Raw genomic sequence first — 20,399 nt, 5'->3', positions numbered from 1 at the left:
CGGGTAGGCACCAGCTGCTCCAGCCGCCCGCCGGGCGCGAGCTGACTTCTTGCAGCGCTGGAGAAAGAGCCACTTTGTAGATTCGGGGAAGATGGGATAACTCCCTGGCTGTAAGTCCATAAAGAACGAAGTGACAGCAGACCTGTGCCAACAGAAGGGACATTCCTTCCCCAGATAATGGCATTTCTGCCCCAATACTTACAGCAAGCAAAAGCCCCCACTTATGTGCTGCAGACTCCCCAATGTTCCCCTCCCTGTCGGCGAGGAGTTTCTTTCTACCTTTCAATACTTGCAAACCTCTGGTACTTGGAGCTGAGAAAGTGTGAATGGCAAAGAGAAGCAGCAGCAAGTGGCAGGTTTTTGTAGTTCAGCCTCTTGTTCCCCCTTCGGGAGACATTATTTCTGTGCTCAAAAAAAAAATCTTTGGTGAGTCAGGTATATGGACAGTATATCGTACACAACTCTTGGTTTGTATAAGATCCCAGCAATGAAGAGATCATTAGGGAAATCCAGCAAAAGCTGCTCTAAATTTATCTAACTCAGCAGGAGTTTTCCCATGCAGCCAGCCTGTAGCCAAGGGGGGATCCATGCTTTTGAAAGGTTGGCATAGATGCAAGAGGCCTCGCAGCACAGCAGCATGAATTACGGAGGTTTCTGAACCAGAATTTCTCCAAACCCACGCTAGGCAGCCCATGTCCACTCCAGCTGGCAGCTGCAGGATTCAGACTACCGAGATCCAGTTGTGCAAAACACTAAACAAATGCAGGTAAAGAACAATGCTTGCTCCCAAAAAAGACCCCCAAAAAATAAAGGAAACCCGAAGAATAAGGAAAAGCCATTTCACAGAGGAAGCACTGAGGAACGAGGAGATTCACAGCACATTGCATGTTTTTGTTAAAAAGGCAGCACAGTATTATCCCCGTTCTAGGTTCAGTCTGAATCCTACCGCTGAAAATGCTCTCTGGCCGCCTCCGGGGGTTGGGGTTCAGAGCATCGAGAAGTTGTGGTCCAGGGTCAGAGCACTTAAAGCAAATGAAAGAAATGGAAGTTAATTCAAAGTTGAAGGAGATAGCAATTTAAAGCTATTTTAAAAATTACAATGAGGATGTTCTTATTCCAGGCGAAGGTTGCTTTATATGCTTTTAGTTTAATCTACTTCACACTAAAGAGGACTTTTTCAATTTGGATTAGGCACTTTCTTTGCAGACTGAGCATGCTCCCTCCGAGCACTGATCAGGAACAGCCGCTCAGACACAAATCCCCATGCTGCCAGACCCTATAGCTCTGAAGTTAGAGCACGGTGAAGCCTTTGTAGATGCACTTGTTCAAAAGCGCTTTCCTTCTCAGCGAAAGCATCCCCCCGGGGGTTAGTGCCCTCCAGTTTGGCAGATGTGACGTGCTGCCCACAGCTACTCGGCCCCCATCTCGCAGGGGTCTGCCTGAGACGTGTTTGGGACCATGCTGAGGTTCTTTCTCTCCCAAGCAGGATTAAACGTCCCAGCCTCAAATACAGCCTTGCTCTGGTTTCTGACCATCTCTGACTCCAGATGGGTCTGAACACTGAGGTTGACATTTTATGACGGATTTAAGCTGCTCTAATTACCGGAAGAGTTGGCTGCTCTTTCCTTTGTGATGGCATTAGTGCTTGAATGAGCCCAGAGCTGGACAGAGGAAAGGATGATGGTGCTGAAAACTTAATTGGCAACAACAATAGCAACAAAATCAGTCCCCTGCTCCAGCTCTCCGTGCAATCACCCAAGAGTTAGTGCCAGCACAAGGAAAGCAATGGGAATATACAGACGGAGGCACGAGGAAGCTTTCAACGGCAGCACGAAGCTGGATCAGCTCAACCTCATTGCAAAACTGCAACCTCGGTCTTCCCAGAAAAGGAGTCTCCCAGGGACCTTTACCACCAGGAACTCGCTTCGTTGCCAGACTTCTTCTGGTCTGGCAGCAACTTCGGCGCTAGAGGGAACGTTGACTTCCAGACGAGAAAAGTGACGGTAGCCTCCTGTTCTGTATGTGCGAGCAATGCCAAACAGGAGCAGCTGGTTGCACATAATAACATGCATTGTGTAAGTGAGCAACACAATAAGCAATTTGCTCGACAACCCAGGGACATCAGGACAATTCTGTATCACAGAGAAGAAAGAAAAGACGAAAAAAACATGTGATGACCAAACCCTAAGGGACCCTCAGTATACTACACATTCGTTTCATTATGCTTGCTCTTATAAATATTTATTACACAGCCTATCTCATCATTCTTCCAGGAATGGGTGTTGTGTTATTGTTATACCCAGGGAGGGCTTTCCCTCTTCCTCTGGTCCTGCTGCAGGCGGTCGGCAGTTGCCAAAGATGGATAGGGAGCGGGAGTGTGACATTAACTATGGAAAATGCTACTTAAAATGGAGCTCAGGGGCAGATATTGGCAGGTGCATTGTTAGGAGAAAAACGAATGGAAGAGAAAAAGACAGCAAGTAATGAGATTCGGAAGCTTGTATTTAAAATATGTTCATGGCAAAAGGGATTTCTGCAAACAAGGGCCCTGGCCCTACAGCCGGAGACGCGAGTAAGCAGGGACTCTCGCACCCTGCAGAAACCTGCACGGATCCAGGACGGGGGAATTTTGATTGAGATGAGTGCCAGGCTGTGCAACAGCAGTGAGGCTAAGTGTGTTCTGAGTGTCATCATCCTCTGTCTGTCTACACACGGAAAGCTATCGTGTTAATGGAAGGTAAACAAATTCTAGCATTTGTAAAGCTTTGCACATAACACTTGGAGTGGTTTTTTTTTTTTTGTCTCTTTGATTTGTATCGCTACCTGGCCGTCCCCTGTGCCCTGTTCCTTGCTCTTACTGGGACTTGTCAGCCAAGTGAGGCTTTGCAAAATCAAATGCTAACTTGCCTTACACAGAGACACATCGGCTGATTCGTTATTCGAGACGAGTCACTTGGCTTGGGTTACTGAAGGTCTGATTTAGAAAAACATGCTGAGACAATCCAGGCTGGGTAGATTTTAGATGAAATGAATCTGTTTCATTTAAGTTAGCCTCCCTTGCTGTCACGTGAATCTTTTTTGTGTGTATTTGTTAACCAGCTTGTTCACCATCAGCTATAATCAAATAAAGACCCACTAGAAACATCTCGACGTGTTATAGAGCTGTTGCATAAGAACATCACTGTCTTGTAAACATGCATGACTATGAAAAGTAATATTTGCTCATAAACGACATCTGTGGACTTCTCCTTACAGCAGTTACCAAGTACCAATAAAAGTTTTGATCCCTAAATAGTCTAAATTTTATACGCTGCTACGGTACCTACTAACTAAGGCTGGTTTTAGGCATAAAGAACACATGTAACATCAAGGAATACTGCGCAGTCGGGGCTGCCTTCAGAAACACCCGTCAGGCTCCTTTGTAGTGGGAAATGCGTTCACGTGCCAAAAACAAGGGTCTGTTCCGAAGTTTTATGAGATGTACAGAGCTGGCTATAAAATGCCATGCTAGAAGCGAAACAGCCAAAGCAGGGAAGCTGCCTGGTGCACATCATCATGCCACCCTCTTGTGGCTAACCCCAGAAAATATAGCGGTGTGCACCCAAGGACAAATGCCACCGGGTTATTTTCGGAGTGCCTTGCTCCGCGCTGATGAGCACGCTGCGTGTGCAAGCAGCAAGGTCCACCTTTTAGCTTGGTGTCAGCTGAAGCTAGCTTAGGAGCAAAAGGCAAGGTTTGAATAAAACCATCCCTGGAAACTTTGGGATCTGGAGCTGATCTGAGAATGGGATTTCATTCCAGTCCAACATGCTGAAGGTCTGCAGATGTTCATGGTGGACAGATGTTTGACTTCTATGTCTCTGGCTATGTCTCTGTCTCTGCTCAGAAGCTGGGACCATATACCTGCCTCCTGAGATAGTTTTAGCTATAAAATCCTGTCCTTTGCTAATACTTTGCACAGAGCGGGAGAACCTGATGCTTTCATGCATTTCTATTCCTGCATCGAGAACCCCTTTACCTTCCGGAGAGCCCCACAGATGGGCACCATGAAGGTGGCTGGGCAGCTCTCACACCCCCCGCTACATAAAGAGTTTCAATGCTGTTACTCAGAAATGGGCAGTTTGCACCCAAAGCAGATGCTGGCTTTCACAGCGTCCTCAGTGCCCTGGTTGTATAATGCAGGCTATTCCCGTCCATCAGACAGTTCTGCAAACCTAAATAGATGATGTATTTATTTATGGATTACTGACCACAAGAAAGAGCAGCTTTGCACTATTGTCAACCTTACAGCATTCGGTCTGCTATAAATAATGCATCATTGTTCGGTGTTGGTTTATGGTTTAAGTTCCAATGAGCACCGCGAACCAGCAGACTCAGCAAAGATGAAGGCAGCACGGGGTATTAGTAAGAGAAATAGTACCATCTGACGAAGAGTATTAGAAAAACAAAGCAAAAATGTAATGTTCTCAGAGTTGTTTAATGTCAACTCAGCAGCCAAAGACCCGCTTTTATCTCTAATTGAGAATCACACAAATCTATGATTATCCTCTGATTTTCACTCTGCTTTCTCCCAATTGTGAGCTAATTCGATTTCAGATAAACACTAATTAACACAAGAGGTCAGCGCCGTGGCCAGCAGGCACTGTTGCAACGTGGCATTCAAACACACCGAGAGATCAAAAGAGCCTCCGCTGCTTCCTTTGAACTACCCAATTAAAATTTTCACAAATAAAGCTATTGTTTTACATCTGCTTCATCCAGGGGGGAGAGAGGGCAGAGAGCTAAGAGATCATTGCCTCTAATTGGGCTGTTTTCCCTCTCTTCTTACAGGTTTCCTCCGTGTGGGTTTTTCTCCGGCCCGGTAGAAGAAAAGGTTGTCCAGACCGTTTGCGATGCAGCTATGGCACTGCAAGGCTACAGCAGGCTGAAAGCAAAGCCGTGGGGAATCTGATTTCCCTCTCGTGAGCAAAACGGGCATCAATGCCTTTCTTGGAAAGTTTGATTGATAGCCCTTGAGAAGGACTCATAAAACGTGTCTCTGGCTGTTTAGGCAATTCCCTTTTGAAGATGAAGGAGAATATTAGATTAATCCAACTGCTATAATAGCATTATCTCCCGCTTTTAAAGAAAACATATTTTATGGCGTCCGTACTCTAACGGAAACAACCTGCGGCTGCACAAGCTCTGGGCTTGCTTCCTGCTAAAGGTGCTGCGGGCTCCTCGGAAGGGGTTTTCATCCGGCTTCTGGGGAACCGGTGGGTATCAGACTTGTGCCACCGTCCCACGTGGACCGCTTGTGGGCAACAGAGAAACCAAGGCTGGGCCGGACCGCGGGGTCTGAATTCCACTCTTAGCCATTGGGGAGCTCACTTAAACTCGGGATTAAGGCAAATTAGCAGGAGCGTAGGGAGAAGGCTGCACGGCAGCTGTCTGGGCTGCACAGATAGGGAACATCAATCTTGAGAGCTGTCAGCCCAGAGCATTCTGGAAAAAACTAGATGGAAACACAGGTCGAGTGTCTGGTGTTATTCGCCTGGTAAAGGTTTAGTAAGCCTCAACGCCGGGAAGCAGATGGGTGCATCCCTGCAAGAACACACTGCAATGTATATCCCACGGGGGGTGCATTCAGCCACAATAAAATCCCCACTACCACGATCCAGTATCCAGAAACATCACCAGAGGAGAAATAGTCTCGCTGGGAAGGGAATTGTGGAGCGGGTATGTCTCGGATGGGGCACATCAACTTACCTCCGCATCAGCCCGCTCTGTTTGCTCGTCCTGGTCTGCTCGTTGCCAGCGCCCTGGGGAACAAGGCAGAAAAAAATCAAGATAGCAACCGCAAAGGAGATCAGGCCGTGGCTTGTGCTCACTAACGGCTTAAACTCACCTTCTTTTGTTGGTGCCAAAGGATGAAAGAAGACCAGGACTCCCCAAAACCAGAGCGGAGGCTGTGAGTTTGTGCAATTCAGCTCCTCGCCTGGCCCTGAAGCTGCGATGAGCTTTGCCCGGCTGCCAGGTCTCGGGGCAGAGCCGGAGCGGCTGTACCGCACCTCCCTTTTGCACTGAGCCCCAGCAAGCCCCAGGCTTCACGATATTTGAGCGGTGCCTGGCTTGGCAGGTCTAGCTTCTCACCTCGCACCTTGTACTGTTTTTTGGGTTGCACCTTCTGCAGCTCCACTCTCGAACCCTGATTCACCAGCTGAGCCGGTCTGACCCTCCGACGAAGAAGCTGCGTTACCTTAAAATACGCGGTTTCCCTGTAACGTACTCCTGGATGCTGCAAACAGTACATTGCTTGTCCCAGGATTTAATCAGATTAATTAAGCTGCACTTGTATTAATTTAAATTACAAGTATCTGAGGGCTCAGCCAAATCAAGTGATTTATGGGCCATATCAATCTAATTAATACCACCAACTCTTAAAATAAAAACCTAATAAATGAGTTTATTATACAGACATAAGATCGACTTATTAGCTTTGGGTCTCTAGTGACATGGCCGCTTTGATGGAGGTTTTATATCCTTGCTGGGAAAAGGTCTTTTTTTTTTTTTTTTTTGCTTTCCCACTTGCTGTATTTTTTAAAAGTCTCTTCTACAGGGCAGGGGGAGGGAGCAACAACACAAGCTCAACTTATCAAAACACTCGCCAAGCCAAGAGGTCCCCGAAGTCTCGCCGTTCACAAATTGTGTGGGTTTTCTAACTGCAAGTGCCCACAGGAGAATAGTTTATCTGGCTTCTTGCAGGCAGAACCTGCTCTGCTCGGCGCGTTACGCGGTCTGAAGCAGTAGTTAGCCGGGGGATGGGAGTGGAAAAGGAATAGGAAGAGAATTAAAAGCTGCTCAGAAGCAAATCTGCGGCAAAGCGTGCCGTTCGCAGGAAGGAGCCGGGCTGGGGTGGGAAGTGCCTCTGTGCCACTCAGCAGGGTGGCTTTGTCGGGCTGAGTGATGGGTGCCATCTGCAGCAGCTGGAAAGCCAAAGGGCCCTAAAATGTCGCTTGCAGAGGGACAACTTAAAGATGCAAAAGCTGCCCTTTGTCACCGCGGCGTGGGGTTTCCAAATTTATTGGGAGGAAAAAAATAGTAAAAAAAAAAAAAAAGTGTTTTTCTGCAGAGAAGCCAAACGCCACGGTGAAGCTAATTACAGAGAGTACAGGAGACACCCCTAATCCACAGCCCGGGTGAAATGAAATGCAGAGCTAAAGGAGGAGGGAGAGCCACGCTCGCCCCTGCCGATACCCGTCCCCCAGCCCGCCGGCTGCTCTCCCCATCGTCGCCCTTGGCAGCTCGGCTCTGTGTTGACTGGCTTTTCAGTGAGATGCTTTTGCTTCAGTCCTGGAGTTCACGCTCGATTTCCCCAGCTGTAAGATTGTTTCCCTTGCGTTGCAAATCCCCCCTCGGAGCAAACAGCCACGCGAGAGCCGCGCCTTGGAAAAAGGAGCAGGCTCCATCTCTTCACCCTCTGCTTACAAAATAAGTTCTTCAAACGCGTTTGTCTTATTGTGTTCAGGATAACGACCTTCTCCAGCTAAGAAAAGGGAAGGAACTGGGAGGGCTTTCTAGGGGAGAAAATGGGGCAATTTATGGAATAATTACATAAAGACAACACCATCCTGTGTGTCTGTCGCCGTGATTTATTATAGTTACACAGAAAATTGGCTGATTGGACCATAAAAGACGGCTGCAGGCAAACCCGAACCCCTTTGCTTTCCTGTTTCCCACTCCACACACACAAAAGCCAATGAATTAACTCAGCGACGTTTGTAACACGCTTGGAGAAATGATCCATCTTTGCTATTTTACAGGAGTCTGCCAGAGCAAAGGTGCTGTAAGGAGCAGTTTATCGGCCGCGGCCACATTTACTATTCCTGCTGCAAAGCCGCGGGCTGGCTGCTTACCCGGGAAACCTCTGCGAACCCCACCGCCGCCTCTGCTGATGTATGTCAGGGTTGGGGGGTACGTTACTCCATTCCTGCCAGCGTTAGGTAGATTATTTCAAGGATTTTTTGCAGTAACCCCTGCCTCCCCCCTCTGGCTTTACACTTTCTATGTGCCCCCGCTATTATACACCTTCTTTCCATTCGCTGCCCCCAATTATCATTTTGCATTCGTCTACATCCAGCTGCATTTGCCATTTACCAGCTCATTCGGCTAAAAGATCCTGATCCCTTTTGTATCAGCTCAGGTGGCTTCTACTGCTTTCCACACACCACGCTCGAGTCATTTATATTTATGCTAAAAAAGAAAAGCATTTAGCCACCAAAGGCACCGACAGCTGAAGGAGGGGGGACTCTGGTTAGGAGGGGACCAGACAGGAGGAAACCTAAACTTCCAGCTCCAAGGGGGACAGGATTTGGGCATTTTCATTCCTCTTCAAAGCTCAGGACTGTCGGTCATTCGGGGCTGGGAATTCATTCCTTCCAGAGATGTTTCATCATGGGAAAAACTTCCCCGTGGTTCCTTTGTGCAACTGCGGTTCGACAGCTCTGCCAGGTCCATGCCACCACTTACCGAAATCTTTTTTAGCAGCCCCCAGCTCGTACCGAAACAGCCTCTCTGCTCCAACAGCGTGTCTCCAGAGGAAGCTACGAGCTCCCATCTTCCTTCGTTTAAACCCTCAGCAACAGCTTGTAAAACTTTATCCCCTTGCTCCGTGGGCAGCCCGCCGTGTATCCCACCCGTGGGGCCCCGGAGCAGCCTCCCTTCGAAGGACGGGGCACGACGGCGTGGAAAGCAGGAGGTTACCGTGGGACTTGGGAAAGAGGGATGATCCTTAACTCTACCGCAGCCCACCACGGAGCCGGGCGAGTCTGAAGGTCCCCGTGTCCTTCGGCTTCCCGCTGGCCAAGGGCAGCCGAGCACGACCGTTCGCAGGGTGAAGCCCCTCGGGTCGGTGCGGGTCGTGTATCACAGCGGTACCTGGAACAGGGAGGCTAAAAATAAGCTGGAAGGCAGAACAGCGACAGCGTATGGAAAAAACAAGCCACGGGATGATTTACAGATGAGCAAGCTCCCTGCAAAGCCCGGCAGGGAGGGTTACACCTTACGCTTTCCAAAACACACACTCCTCTCCAATCGTTCCTGCTCACCGGTTGTTAACCTACTGCTCACCTTGCTGCAAGCAGTATTAGTTGTTGCTTCAGGCCGTGGGTTGAAGATCACCAGCTTCTATTAATAAAAAGAGTAGAAGAAACATTTCTTTTCGCTAAAACAGAAGGAGAACCCATCTTTATCCTTCCCGTCGGAGGAAAGTTTCTCGTGACCGCTGCAGAACAGACCTCAGGGACCATAATTTGTAACAATACGGCAGAATTACCTGTTTTATTTAAAAATGTGTGAGCTGGAAGAGGAAAGAATTTGAGGCACAAATAGATTTTATTAAAAATAATTATATCCAGGAAGAGCGGGGATAGGTTTTATCACAGCTGTGGTTCCAGGCAGCATTTCTGCATGTGGGCAGGGTCATTATAGCGGGTCTCTTGTAGAGAGATGTCTGCTGGATGTGTGGCGAGTTATCGCAGAGAAATTTTCAAATGAAAGCCTGAGCTAATCCAGGAACAGTGTTAAAAGGTGTAAAATGGCTGAATGGCACGGAAATGTTTAAATCTGTCCTTTGCTAAATGTTAATGGAGAAACCCTGCGTAATATAACCAGCCTCTGGCAGAAGAATCAGGTCTGGCCAATAAAAGGATTAGAAATGAAAACTAGTTTGTATAAAGATAAAAAGTAACTTTTAGTTCAGTGCCACTTCAAGCTGCATTGGAAATAGCTGGGTTTTTGTCTTGGACTTATATTAAAAAAGACCAAACATTTTATTTAGTGCAAGGTAATAGTCTGGCTGCAAAGAAAACTAAACCTCAGTGTAAATACAATGATAAAATTGGGATCATCAAAAACAATAATCATGAAAATCATGTCTGAAAGCAAAGACAGCCCAAGGGGCCGATGCTCTCCCAGCGACACAGTACGGGTTTCGGGAGCAAATCGTCCCGCCGGGATGTTTTGCACCCTGGGTTTTAGGGTCTGCAGTGATCTCAGGTGCGTTTGCACGTGCGTGGGGGCACGAAGCTGCTCCAGCCAGAACAGATGAGACAACCCAAGATGGAAAGGACACGGGGCTGGGACCCTTCCGGGGCTGGAGACGATGCTCTGCTGGGACGGAAAGGCTCCGGGAATGGGTTTATTGCCCAGGACCAGCAGCGGGGCCGGTGCTGCCTTTCCCAGTCCCGACGGACGCAATACCCAGCCGGAGCCCGTGGACAGCTGCGCTCGGGAGTGGAAATTCCTCCCGACCCCGAGAGCGCACAGCGGGGAAGAGCATAATCTCCGTGATTTACAGGCTGCGGCTCTAGTTTAAAACACATTAGACTCCAACTATTTAATTACTGGGCACTACCAAATCACAGAGACAGAGGAGTCAGTCACGTCTGCTAATGCCAACATTTATCATCCTATTTATCTACTCCAGCGTCTGAGACCCATATCGAATCACTTTCCTGTATTAGCTAATAACGTATGAGTTTATTCCTTGTACCTCTGGGCGGCCCTCAATGGATATTATAGCACTGCTGGCAGCACACATCCACCTAGGGATAGATAAACTGGTTTAGAGCATATAAAGAATTGTAATCATCAGCCAAAACTCAAATCCAAATCAAAGCCTTTTTCTCTGCCGCCTCCTGCCCCCAGACACTAATTCTCACCAGAGAGTAAATGCAGACAGTGCTCAGGCTCGCTGTCCAGCTGAAAGGCTGTAAGCCTCCTGATATTTCTGAGAAATCATTAAATATCAACATTTTATGGTTGCAGAAGGGCATAGAAAAATGAAGCGGCTGTCTGAGAGCTGGGGAGCGGGACAGGCTGCTCTCTGGGCAGCAGTTCGCATCCCTCCAGCAACGTGCCCCCGTCCTGCCCACCCCTGCGGGAGGGCAAAAATGAGCTGGTACAAGGATGGAGACAACGCCGGCTCCCGCAGGACTGCTAGACGCCACATCAGCCGCAAAATAGATTTAGTAGGTGAAGCAAATTTGGCCGTGGAAACATATTGGGTGTGGAAGAAACGTCGAGAGGAGAGTGAGAAACCGCCAGGCGATGGGCGAAGCCGCTCCTTGTGCTCAGCCTCTTCCCAGTAAAGTCCCAATAAATCCAGCGCGATCCTCCTCTGCCTGCTTTTCCCACTGAGAACGACAGGTCTTTCGTTTTGCTTGCTCATGCTGCTTTCAATAAGGAAAACAAGTTTAATTGCTGTATTTGGAAATTTTCAAGCAGTCTCATTTTCAGAAGAAATACTCGGCTTCGCACGAGTGTCTGTCCTCAAGCAGGGCATTAAGAAGGAAAAAAAGAGGCTTTCCCTCCTCCCAGAGAGTCATAAAAAAAGCACAATAAAGCAAATGTCCTTTTATTCCATGGCAGGTTTTTTTTTTGCTGGTGCCTTTTACTTCCACCACTATGATGGTTATCTCATTATTGCTTATATACTACATATATATGAGTGTGTGTGTGTGTGTGTATATATATATGTATATAAAAAATATCTGGTGGTTTATTATTAACCCCATCACCCTCCATCTAATTCTACTTGCCAGGCAGGTGATCCTGCCTTTGACACTGGTAACGCTTAGAAAACCCGACTACCCTGAGCTCTGACCGAGCGGTCGTTACTGAAAAGGCAGCTCGGTAACGAACAGAGCATTGCAGGGAAATTATCTCCGGATCTCACAAAGTCCTCTGGAAGAGTTCAGACACGAAGCTGTCTTAATTGATAGCGTGGCCACTTAGGGGAGCAGTATCCATAGAAACTCGGGGGCCTTGACAAGATGACAAACAACGCTGCGAGAGCCTAATAATAGCAGAAATAATGAGGTGTGGCCAAAAAAAACCAACAACAACAAGCGAGGCACCTTGCGGTATCGAATGGGTGGGCCCAGCCTAATGAAAGCCTGGCAGATAACGGTGACGGCTGGAGGAAGGCGAAGCACAGTTGGAGGATGGAAAAAAAGAGTCGCTGAAGCCGGATGGGATTTCTGTCCCGGGGAAAAGCCCTGTGACAGACGGTGCCATTGGGGACCTGGCTACGGGGCTCTGCTCTCTGTATACAGCCATAAATCGGGAGCAACATCACCGGGAGCACCTCGGGAGCGTGGCAATGCTAGCGCAGAAGCCTGGTCGTGTTTTGGAAGAGTCACCCCATAGTATGGCCCTGGGGACAACGCTTTGGCCGCCGGGGATGTCCAGCCAGGCTGGGACCCGGAGAGCCCTTGGGAACCGCGGCGGGTGGTCTCAGCCCCTTTTCAGAGCCCCTCGTCGGGCTTTAATCACCTCTTGACCCAACTACGGCTCTTTCTGCTCGGCGCGGGCAGGGTGATGCCACTCGCGGCACAACTTTCCCACGCGCTGCGGCGTGCGAGCCCATCGCCCACCAATTTGGGGCCGCGTCGCGCGCTGCTCCCCGGGCTCATTGTAGCACCGTAACTCATTATTTGAGGAGACCTGACCTTTTTCTTAATTAGCTTAAAACTGCACAATAAAAAACAAAAAAAAAAAAAAGGAAAAAAAGAAAAAAAAACCCTCCGTAAAAGCCAGTCGCAAATCAAAAGAGGCAACAGCGAGAGCAAGCAATGTGTCACCACAAGTGTCCGAGTCAATGGAAACCTTGTTAGGTGGGGAACAAGGGTCTCCGCTAACAAGCTCTTATCTGTGTTTTTGTTTTCTATTGAAGGTGCCCGTCATTAGGAGGAGTGTTAACAAGAGCTCTCAATAGCTTCATATGGCCAATGGCCTCTGAATATTCATGAAGGTGTGAACAGAATGTGGGAAAGCGGGTGGAAGAAAAGGGAAGAAAAGCGGCAAGAGGGCTGATTGTGCCGGGAAGAAAGGAGCCAGGGCTCTGTGGGAAAAAGGGATCCCGAATCCCTCAAACAAGAGCGTATTCCCCAGGCAAAACCTGTCCTTCAAGCTGTGCGGATGGTATTGATGGAGCGAAAGATGTGGGATTTTTCTGAGCAGCGCTGGCAGGGAACCAGCTTCTGTCATTTTAGGTGACAGTGGCCAGGTTTGGGGTTTATTTTAAACTAAAATCACAGCGGGCAATGGCCGCTGTGATTTTAGTTTAAAAAAAACCCCAAACCTGGAGACCCGAGTATGAACAATGTAAAAACCAGATGTATTTTCCAGCCCTATTTCTGTCCGTACAGCAATGCAAAGCACCTCTTTCCCCGTGCATCTCACCGGTCCTCCTGGGGATGAGCATCAATCCCGAGACCTGCTGCAGCCTCGACCGCGGACGTTGCAACCTCATGGATGTTGCAACCTCAACATCCAGCGTCATCCTCAATATTAACGCACAAAACCCAGCAACCAGGCTGGCAGGGATGTGCTCCCTGCAGACGTCCATCGCTTCTCGCTGGGGACGAGGCAGACACCTATTTTTGGAGATGTGCAACCCTCTCTCCAGGCTTGTTGGGTCCCGGGAGGGGTCCAGGGGGTCGTTGTTGCTGGATGCCCTGTATTGACGTGGGGATGTGCTCACAGGGGACGGGGAAGAGGGGAGGTAAAGGAGCACTGCTCCGGCACCGCTGTGCTCACCGTGGGGAGGGGAACGGCTCATCTGCACCCAGACACCTGCTGCCCAGCACCTGCCTCCCCACCCACAACCCCCGGCATCCCCACCCCTAGAGAACCCCCAAATTTCCCTCCAGCAAGAACCCAGCAGGGCTGCCTGTGGGGCCCGGCGGGGAAAGAGGCTTTTTCTATAAAATACCTCTGTAGGTTTTGTAGCCACTACTTCTGCACGATCACGGCACGGAGAGGCCGGGGATTTCAGCCGGGCTGTTTTAATGTGGAGCTCTTGCTCTGCTTGTTTTGGAGCAAATTATACCGCAGAGTTGCCTCTTCTTGAAAGGCTCCAATCTCGTGTGTCAGTCCTGGAGAAATAGTTTTCATTCAACAAATCAATGAATAGAAACAAAGTACGGCAAAATAATGTCAAGTCATTTCACTGATAACGACAGCTGCTGGGCTGCACAGGAGGAAGGGAGAAGCAGGAGGGGGTGTGGGGGAATAGATTAAAAAATGTAAAAAACAATGAATCACAGCTGGGGGGAAAATCATAAAACCGCAAGCCACCACTCCGCAAGCTCCCACACAAATGTACACGGTATTTACTCATCTATTTCTAACGAAATTTAAAGTAGAATAGAAAAGGAAAAGGGAAGGGGGGGACGATACAAGGGAATTGTCAAAACCATTGTTAGAAAAGCAAAAGGGCTTTTTTTCCGACGCAGAATGCAAAGCAGCGCGGCACCGAGTGCCGAGCGAGCGGGATGCTGCCCCGGCCCCGCACCACCCCCCCTTCCTCCTGCACGTTTCCAACTCGATGCTTTTTGGTCATTGTTTGCTTGCTGTTGGTTTTCCTTCTTAGACGAGCTCTGCAGCCCTCATAGCTTTGTTGATGGGAAAAGAAGCTGGGAAAAAAAAACCCAGGCTGAAAGGGGCTTTGCAAGTCTGGAGGAAGAAGAAGGAGTTTTGGCTGCCCCGGGGCCGGGAGGACGGCAGGGACAGAGCAAGTGGAGGTTTTGCTGAGGTGCTGCCAAACACCCGCTTCACGACGTACCCACCCGGCCCCAAACGTGGGAGAAATTTCCTCGAGCCCAACACCTGCCCTGGAAATCCCCTCACCCCCTGCCACGGACAGCAGGGTGGCCCTAAGGGCTGCAGGGTGACGTCTCCGACATCTCGCTCGGGGTCGGCCACAGCCCTCAGCCGAACCCTGCCGCTGCCCACCTGCCCCAAAATAACCCAAATTCCCTCCCCACAGGGAGACGGGGCACACGCTTAAGACGATGCCCTGCAAAGTCCGCCCTCTAAATCCCAAGCCGCAGCTGCTCTTTGTTTGCTGCACGAAATCTCCCTCCCAGCGCTTCGCATCCTGCCCCAGCTGGGCACCTTCCTCAGCTCTCACGTTTCTGCAAGCTTTTGTTTGGTTTTTAAGTTACGTTTTTCAGCAAAAAGTAGCTTGAAGTTAATAAACGGCTTCTCGCAGCTCCTGGAAGGGCTTCTCATGGACACGGGACTAAAACGGCCCTTGATGAAAGCACAGACACTGCTGAGCAGAGCGATGAGAGCCGAGTCCAAGACAAAACGCTGGTTCCAGGGGGTTTTTTGGCCTCTTTCCCTCACCGAGGATGAGTCAGGCAGCTCGGAGCCCCCCCCGCCTCCTACCAGACCCCAAATATGCAGACCAGCCCCAGTGGCACCTTGCACGGGGCAGGATTTGTCCCTGGAGGGTTGTGGGGTTTGCTTGGGGTGGGGAGGAACCACGTGCAGAGGCTCCTGCGGGACGAGAGCCCCGGCACGGCACCGGGGGGGACACTGCCTGCTCCCCGTCCTGCTGCAGACACACAGCACCCAGCCGACGTGCGGCGCTGCTATCCTGCCTTTCTGAAAGCATCCCTGAAGAAAATACCTTTGCTTGAAGAAACGCAACCCTTAGAGAAAGCCATGTTCAAATATGAGAAACCCTGGGAAGATGAGAAATACCAGACACCCTGTGATCGCCAGGAGGGGTGTTGAGCTGGGAGGAAGCCCCGGGAAGATGGGGATGTGGTTGGGAGTTTATCCGGCAGCTCCATGCCGTCCTTCCCGGGAGGCTGACCCAGCGCTGCTGCGGCGAGCGAGGACCTGAGCCCGGCACCCCCCGGGATGGAGCCGCGTGGAGGCGGCCACCAGCAGAGCTGGCTGCCCCGCAGCAGAGACTCCGAGTCTGCACGTGGGAGTTAAAGCATAACCCAGGTCAAGTTGTACGACAACATGTCTATTTAGACAAAATTTTGCCTGAAAGACAACCTGGAGAAAGCTTCCAGGGGCTCTGTTTCTGCTCCATTCCTGCAAGTTTGACTTTCCCTTTCAAACAAGCTTTAAGTTTTCAACTTAAAACGCTGTCAAGCACCACTGTAAAAGGCTTAATTCAAAGCTCAACATCTCAAGTTTTCCTCTCTCCAGGATTTCGCCTGCCAGAGCAGTTCTTCACTGTTTGCTCTTAAGAGAGGAAATCCTGAAACTGGGAATTCCCTGGGAAATGCACAGCCCGGCTGGGGCCAGCCCGGCAGCGCCCCGTGGGGAGCGAGCAGGGAAAGCTCGCGGGGCCAACACGTGATGGCCCGCGCCTGTCCCGGGGAGCCCGAGTTAAACGGCGCCGGTTCTTCATAGCCCTGTTGGCAGGGAGCCTGGGGGATGATCACCTTGAGAAAAGACTCGACGCCGGGGAGGAAAACGCAGCCCTTCAATCTCAGCTACTGTTTGCAGTTTCATTATTAATCCCATAAGGTGAAGAGAGGGTTTATTTTACCCAGGCTGTAAGTTCTTCCAGGAAAGATTTTCCCCTTATCGCTGTCCCAGACCAGCACTATGACCCCGAACATTAAAAATAAACCATGACTTCAGCCCTGAAAGGACTTTGCTAAATCTTCACTCCTTTCTCTCGGGTCTCAGAAACCTCCACGGGCGCAAGCACTAAGGATTGCAAACCGTGAACCTCGTGTAGGAGCAGGGCTCAGGCCGGACCACGAGGACATGATGCCGAAAGCAGTCACCCGGCAGGGAGCAGCTTTTCCAGAGCAAATATCTTATCCTCACAAACCCCAAACCAGGACTCTCTGCCCTCTTACGCAGGAGGATTCAACGTGCGCCAGCCAGAGCAAGCGAAGGTGCCCTCTTGCACCAATTTTGAGCATCGCTTCACGGACCAGCCACGACAGCAGCACAACGGCGGCTGCTGTTCGGGATTTCAGAGTTGCTGCTGTGCCGTGGCCACGTGAAGCTCAAGAGCAGCGTGGGGAAAGCCCCGCTGGGCCGAGGCCCGCACGGTGCAGAGCAGAGGCGAGCCCTTTCCCCGACACCGGGGTATTTTCTAGCTCCCTCTAGCAGCGAGCAACAGAAAGCACATATGCCTGCCAGCTCGCCAAATTGCAAATAACCCCCCCTTTTAAGACGTGGTGGAAAACATGTTTTGTTGCAGCCTGAAAAGGCTGTGAAGTGCTCCGGCTGCACCGATGTGGCGGGAGGGATGAGTCTCCATGGGAACCTTGGTTATTCATCTCGAACAGGCGAGCGAGCGGCCTCGTAAGGTGCCACGGCTGACATCTCACCAGGGATGGGGAGAAACGGGCGCTGAAAAGCCCGACGAGTTGGCAGGGCGCTTGCAGTCGAAGGGCGACTTGCAATGCCGCAGCCGTTTGCTCCCGCGGTTCCTCGCCCGGCGGCCAAGGTGGGGCTGGGAGCGGGTCCGAGGGGGGCCCCTGCCGCTCCCCTGCCTGCAGCCGCCATCGGTGCCGGCGGATGGAGGTGCACAGGGAAGGGCAGGATCCCGCACCCCAATAGCCCCCCCAGGCACTGACCCAGCCAGGATGATGGGAAACAGATTTCTCTCTTCCAAGAAACAGGAACATTTTTTAAAAGATTCCTAGAATTTCAGAGGAAAAGAAGTGAAGCGAAGGAAGGGCTCTCCCAGCATCCTTGAGCCCGCTGTGCACAGCCGGGCTGCTGCTGTAGCCGGAGTGCGAGCGCACGCCAGGACAAGCCCTCCCCTGCTACACCCCCTGCACACACACACGGGCCCTTCCCAGCACCTCGGAGCATTTTGGGGGCCGCAGGCAAGCCAAGCGCCCTGAAAATGATGCCCATGAAAGCTAGGATGGGTCTTTCTACCCGGAGCATGTGGACATCTCCCCATCGACGACGCCAGCGCGACATTAGAGCTGCAGGCATGTAAAGCAGGTACAAGCACCCATCGTGCCTGGCCAGACCCCACTGCCCCGCACCAGCCTCGCGGCAGGTCCCACACCAGAGCACCCGGGAGGTGGTAGGGCACCAATGTTATTTATGTCTGCATTTAGGGCGACAAAGACAGGACAAGCAGATCACACAGCCAGAAAAGTCTGGAATTTAAGTTAAAACCTCCTGGGCTAGTACATCCAAAGGGATTTTTTCTCTTTTCCTGCTGAAGTCCTTTTGCAAACACTGAAGAGCTCCCAGCGATGCCGAACGTCTCCCTGTAGGCTTGAGAATGCAGTCAGAAACAGCCCAGCGCCCTTGGTGGCTTCTTTAGTGCAGGATGGGGCACGACAGCAGCTTTTGTGTCCCCCCCCTGCAAAATTAATTCAAAGCACACCAAGCCATGCACTTTCCCCGAAGGCCACGACTGCTTTTTGGTCTAACTGGGGCCTTTCTTGTGTTTTAAAATCAAAGCGTGAGGGTTTTAATGGGTGTTTATTCCTGTGCAAGGGGTGGCTACAGAGACAGGGAGACGCAGAGCTCAGCAGGAGCCGTTCAACCCACCTGCTGAAATATCCTGAGAGCAGTTAAACTCGCCCAGGCCCTGGCATCGGGTTTCTCGCAGGAATTTAGGCTTTTATATAAAGCTGGGGTCTGAGCACTATCTCTTAGCTCACCAGAAGAAAACAATCACCATGTGTTTCGGTACCGAGGCCGCCGCGCATTGCAAAGGGGGCCGGGTGCTGCAGCTCATGTTTCTCTTGATTAGAGTGTTTCAGACTCTGGGAACGCTCAGTTTCACGTCCCTTGAGAGAAGCGATGGGGAGGACAAGGAGAAGGGCCGGGTGCCTGCAGCAGCTCTGCCCCACGCAAGGCTACGCCGCTCCAATCACCTCCATTGTCTGTCAGCAAGGCACCCGAACCCAGACCCCACTGGGGGTGATGGAAGGTCAGAGGCAGCTCTGCCCAAATACTCAGGGTGGGTTGGGCAGGGGATTACATTTTCGGGGGGAATTAATGGGGTTTAATACTGCCCTTCAGCTTGCAGGGATGGGAAGAGGAAACAGGCAAAGCCGCAGTGGCCTGGATCAGCTCGTCCCTCCCGGCTGGGTCACCTCTCCCCTGTCTGCTGGCCTCTGCCCATCCTTCCTCCGCTGAACTCCTCCGTGCGGATCCAGCACTGCCCACGCAGAGCATCCGACATGGGGCTCGGCCTCTCGCGCTTGGCAGAATGATAATTGGAAAATAATTGCCACCCAAATGAGGATACTTGGCCATAGCAGAAGGCTTCGGGTGCCTCGCCTGATGCAAAGCCCACCCCGGTCTCCAGAGCTTAAGAAACGGGCAGCTGCATTAAGGTGGAGAGCGGGAGTGCCTAATGGCTCATGGAATTGGTTTCCTCCTCTTCTCTGAACACGGGTTGATAAATGGTTACTTAAAAGACCACAACTTGTCTTCCAAAGTCATTTGGAATTAGAGGGACAACACAAATGCTCGTTTGTCAGCACGACGTGGAAACGCGGCGAGCTGCTAATTCATCAAGCCCAACCTGAGGAACGCGCCCCCGCCCACAGCACCCGTGCTGGAGCAGGAGCTGTCCCTGCCACGGGGTTGCTGCTCGCTCCTGAAGCTGCTCCCAGCTTCAGGCTTGCCCCACCTCCAGCCCAGCCCCAGAGGGCTGTGCCAGCATGAGCCAGACTCTCCGCTCTCGCAGAGCAAGAACATTTTATAAACCAGCAGGACAGCACAGACAGAAAATGAGCTTCCAATATTAACATTTCCAGGATTAAGACCCATTACTGTTTCCAACTACCACAAAGAACTACCAGAGTTTGTGTTAAGTGATACTGCTGAAAGCTCACCTCGATTCCTCCGTCTCCGATGGCCATGGAAGGGGCGGCTGCAGGGCGGCTGTAGCTCTCCCTGCTTATACCACCTCAAACTGCAGGACATCGCGAGGCCTTAGGGCACCTGGAAGAGGACAGAAATGCTTTGCCATGACAAAATCCTCCAGGCACAACAGCATCTGGAGAAACCTCCCTCCCTGCTCTCTGGTGATGAGGACATACCCGTCCCTCCTGGCTCTCTGGTGATGAGGACATACCCGCACATCCAGCTCAAAGGCACCAGCGGGTCCCACCACCAGCCACAACCCAAAAGCCCACGGCCAGTTGCTGGTGTGACACTCGTGTTCTGGCTTGTGTTGCACAAGGGCTGCTGAAAGCTCCTGAGGAACCTTTGCCATGTTATGGTAGGGCCTACACAAACCCGCAGAGGGAGACACCATGCTACATATCAACACACGGTTGGTTACCAGCATATTTCTGAAAGCCACCAAAACAAGAGGTGCTTCCATGTGGCTGAAAAATCAGGAACGAGTGAGTAAAAACATGAATCGTGACTGCCCTCAACAGCCCCCCAGCCCTTTTGGACTAAGCAGAACTGGGGTGCCTGCAAAGCCCATACTGCTCACAAAGACATACATGAGGCCAAGCGTGAGGTGACTGTGTGAAGAGACAGCTCTTCTCTCGGCAGAGCCCGTCCGCCACACACAGGTCCCTCTGTCCTTCTGCCCTGGTGCCAGGGCCACCTCGTCCCCCGTGGCGCTTGGCCCATCTTGGCCAGCGAAGCTG

At 51.0% G+C, this 20,399-nt stretch overlaps 1 long non-coding RNA gene across 3 annotated transcripts; it reads right to left on the bottom strand.

The window, feature by feature from the left end:
• Positions 1–5,770: 5,770 nt before the first annotated feature.
• Positions 5,771–19,822, bottom strand: LOC142086594 (uncharacterized). 3 transcript variants are annotated; one of them, XR_012675193.1, is made up of 5 exons: positions 19,629–19,822; positions 13,757–13,919; positions 13,225–13,499; positions 9,045–9,165; positions 8,719–8,916 (listed from the first exon to the last, which is right to left on the bottom strand). It is a non-coding gene; the product is annotated as an uncharacterized LOC142086594 (long non-coding RNA). The 3 variants fall into 3 exon arrangements; XR_012675191.1 differs by having other exon boundaries at positions 5,771–9,165; XR_012675192.1 differs by lacking the exon at positions 13,225–13,499 and having other exon boundaries at positions 5,771–9,165.
• Positions 19,823–20,399: the final 577 nt, after the last annotated feature.

Source organism: Calonectris borealis, chromosome 11, assembly GCF_964195595.1.
Source record: "Calonectris borealis chromosome 11, bCalBor7.hap1.2, whole genome shotgun sequence".
NCBI classification, from domain to species: domain Eukaryota; kingdom Metazoa; phylum Chordata; class Aves; order Procellariiformes; family Procellariidae; genus Calonectris; species Calonectris borealis.
This window is presented reverse-complemented; position numbering and strand designations above follow the sequence as displayed.